This window comes from Aegilops tauschii, chromosome 7, assembly GCF_002575655.3.
Source record: "Aegilops tauschii subsp. strangulata cultivar AL8/78 chromosome 7, Aet v6.0, whole genome shotgun sequence".
Taxonomy (NCBI): Eukaryota; Viridiplantae; Streptophyta; class Magnoliopsida; order Poales; family Poaceae; genus Aegilops; species Aegilops tauschii.
In genome coordinates this window covers 190,466,765-190,470,979 of record NC_053041.3, presented here as the reverse complement: position 1 = coordinate 190,470,979, position 4,215 = coordinate 190,466,765, and positions in this window count along the sequence as shown.

The window sequence follows — 4,215 nt, the reverse complement described above, 5'->3', positions numbered from 1 at the left end:
CCTCGTCCATGGCGAAAATGCTAGTACCATGCATGTACTCTACCTGCGAACAACATGCTGTGATGCATCACCTGCATCTCGGCCATGAGAGTCATGGTTTCCTTGCAGCAGAGTGAATATCGCGTTCGACGGTCGTCCAGGCAGCATGACGCTAGCGGGTTCCTAGTCCGTGGCATCAAATGAATAGCCTCGTCATGTGCGAAGTCATGGCGCTCGAGGAGTGGCCTTGTGGAGGTTCCGTAGCTCGCCATAGTGCATGTTGCAGGTTTGTAGCGCGCACACCGTTGTGCTGCTGAGCTTGCGTGGAAAGAGATCTAGTGCCACCAGAACTGCCACAGCTGGAGCACGCAACACAGACGAACGGGCGCTGCTGCTGCTCTGCTTATGCGCTAGCGAGGCAGTGGCATAAGTGGTGAAGGGAACCATGCAGCTCCTCGGTCAGCTTAGTGAGTGAACCGGTTGTGGCCACGGCGAGGATAGGCTGCGGCGGCAACATGCATCAGCATGAACATGAAGCGGTGACGCCCATGGTGAGCAGGCCTGTGGTTGGCAGTGCTAGCGATGCGCGCAACAAGTAGTACCAATGCGTGATATGTCTCCAACGTATCTATAATTTTTGATTGTTCCATGATGTTATATTATCAATCTAGGATGTTTTATAACCATTTTATAGTCATTTTTTTGTACTAACCTATTGACATAGTGCCAAGTGCCAGTTGTTGTTTTCTGCATGTTTTTTACATCGCAGGAAATCAATATCAGACGGAGTCCAAATGCAACGAAACTTCACGGAGATTTTTTATGGACTAGAAGGAATGTAATGGGCCCTGGCTGCACCTGGGGGGTGCCCCGAGGGGAAAACAACCCACCAGGGCGCGCCAGGAGGCCCAGGCGTGCCCTGGTGGGTTGTGCCCACCTTGGGTGCCCCCCGGACCGCCTCTTTGCTCTATAAATACCCCAATATTCCCAAAACCCTAAGGGAGTCGACGAAATATTCATCCAGCCGCCGGAGAGTCCAGAACCACCAGATCCAATCTAGACACCATCTTGGATGGGGTTCACCACCTCCATTGGTGCCTCTCCGATGATGCGTGAGTAGCTCTTTGTAGACCTTCGGGTCCTTAGTTAGTAGCTAGATGGCTTCCTCTCTCTCGCTGAATTCTCAATACAATGGTCTCTTGGAGATCCATATGATTTAACTCTTTTTGCGGTGTGTTTGTTGGGATCTGATGAACTTTGAGTTTATGATCAGTTATATCTTTTTATATCCATGAAAATTATTTGAGTTTCATTGATCTCTTATATGCATGATTGCTTATAGCCTCGTATTTCTTCTCCGATATTTGGGTTTTGTTTGGCCAACTTGATCTATTTATCTTGCAATGGGAAGAGGTGCTTTGTAGTGGGTTCGATCTTACGGTGCTTGATCCCAGCGACAAAAGGGGAACCGACACGTATGTATTGTTGCTACTAAGGATAAAACAATGGGGTCTATCTCTACATAGATATATCTTGTCTACATCATGTCATCGTTCTTATTGCATTACTCCGTTTTTCCATGAACTTAATACACTAGATGCATGCTGGATAGCGGTCGATGTGTGGAGTAATAATAGTAGATGCAGGCAGGAGTCGGTCTACTAATCTTGGACATGATGCCTATATAATGATCATTGCCTGGATATCGTCATGATTATTTGAAGTTCTATCAATTGCCCAACAGTAATTTGTTCACCCACCGTTTGCTATTTTTCTCGAGAGAAGCCACCGTGAAACCTACGGCCCCCGGGTCTCTTTCTCATATATTTGCCTTTGCGATCTACTTTTCTTTTGCATTTATTTTTAGATCTATTAAACCAAAAATACAAAAATACCTTGTTGTGTTTTATTTTATTTGCGATCTATTATTCAATCTATTACTTTTTCCCGTCTGCACGCCATCTCTGGCGCCGTTACCCGAAAGGGATTGACAACCCCTTTAACACGTCGGGTTGCGAGGTGTTGTTATTTGTGTGCAAGGGTTGTTTATGTTGTGTTGCTTGGTTCTCCTACTGGTTCGATAACCTTGGTTTCACATCTGAGGGAAATACCTACCGCCGCTGTGCTGCATTATCCCTTCCTCTTTGGGGAAATACTGACGTAGCTTCAAGTGACGTCAAAAGGAATTTCTGGCGCCGTTGCTGGGGAGGATCTTCAACATATACCAGGTTCCTAATCACAAATCTCATCTCCTCGCAATTTACATTATTTGCCATTTGCCTCTCGTTTTCCTCTCCCCCACTTCACAAAAATTTGCCGTTTTATTCGCCCCTCTTTTTCGCTCGCCGTTTTTCTGTCTACTTAAGTTCTTCTCTTCGCTGCCATGGCCGACCCTAAAAAGGCTAGGGGTTCTCTCCCAAGTTTTAATACTTTGGATAGCCCCTCCGTCCTCTCCAAGCTCATAAATAATGATGCTATGGAAGGACTTACCGGGATTGTAAAGGAAAATCTTAACAATTTCGATGAGGACGATCCCGGAATTTTTCGTTATTTACTTGAATCTTTGAAAGATGCTTGGGATAGGCTATTGAGAATTCGAGCTAGCTATGTGCCCCAATATTAGATAGAGATATACCTAAAAAGTTTCTATGCTGGTTTACCTTCTTCCTTTAAGCAAGTTTTGGATTCTATATTTGAAAACAGTTTTCTTGAAGGGGATGCCGTTGATACTTATGAAAAGATGAAAACCATATTTGGGCACCCCAAGGGATAAAATGTTGAACCAACTACCCTTCTATGCTTTTATCAAAATGAAATAATCAAAGAGATAAAGGCTAGTTTAGATATAATTTTTCGCAACATGCTTAATCTTTCTTCCGCTATCAATGGTCATGTGCTTTCACAAAATAGAAGATTAAATGCCATTCATAGGAAGTTTTCTATTTGCTTTCAAAAGGACAAGGATGACAATACTTAGATCCTTGCTTTATGCCTAGCTAAGGGCGTAAAACTATAGCGCTTGTTGGGAGGCAACCCAATGAATAAAATTTATTTTTGCCTTTTGCTTTCTGTTCTTGTGTGTTTGCACAATTATTCTACTGTTATGATTGTGTTTTTTGTTTTAATTAGTGTTTGTGCCAAGTAAAGCCTATAGGATCTTCTTGGGTGATAGTTGTTTGATCTTACTAAAAACAGAAACTTGTGCACTCACGAAAACAATTGTTAAGAATCACCAGAACATGATAAAATGCCAATTCTTTTTGCAAAAGATTAATATACAAATTACCCAGGTCGTCCTATTTTTTCAGAATTTTTGGAGTTACAGAAGTATTCGAAATAGTCAGATAGACTGTTCTGTTTTGACAGATTCTGTTTTCTTTGTGTTGTGTGCTTATTTTGATGGCTCTATGGTTTTCTTTGATGAGTTTTTGCCATAGAAAAGTTGGAATAAAGTAGATATAATGAAAAAAATATGAATTGGTTTGATATAGTACTTATAGTAGTGGTTTGCTTTCTTATACTAACGGATCTCACGAAGGTTTTGTTGAGTTTTGTGTGATTGAAGTTTTCAAGTTTTGGGTTATCTTACGATGGATTTAAGAAGGATAGAAGAGCCTAAGCTTGTGGATGCCCCAGCATCCCAAGATATTATCCAAAAATGAGCAACCAACTAAGCTTGGGGATGCCCCCTAGTGGCATCCCCTCTTTCTTCTAACGACCATCGGTATTTTACTCAAAGCTATATTTTTATTCGTCACATAATATGTGTTTTGCTTGGAGCGTCTTGTATGATATGAGTCTTTGCTTGTTTTATTTTGTGTTTTAAGTCATCAATCCTTGTTGGACACACCTATTTGAGAGAGCCAAAATTATGTCATGACTTGTTAGAATTGCTCTCTATGCTTCACTTAAATTTTTATGAGCTATGGACTTGCTCTAGTGCTTCACTTATATCTTTTTGAGCACGGTGTGCTTAGTATTTTTGAAGAAATGCTCTCTTGCTTCACTTAGATTTATTTGAGAGTTAGTAAAATTTTCAAGAAATTCTCTCTTGCTTCACTTAAATTATTTTGAGAGAAAGAATTTTTTTATGCTCATGATCTTCACTTATATTTGTTTGAGCTTATGAAAAGCAACACATGAAAATTAGTCCCAAAGTGATAGATATCCAAGAAGGATATAATAAGAACTTTCATGAAGATCATTGGAAAAATAAACTTGATTCTTAGTAATAGT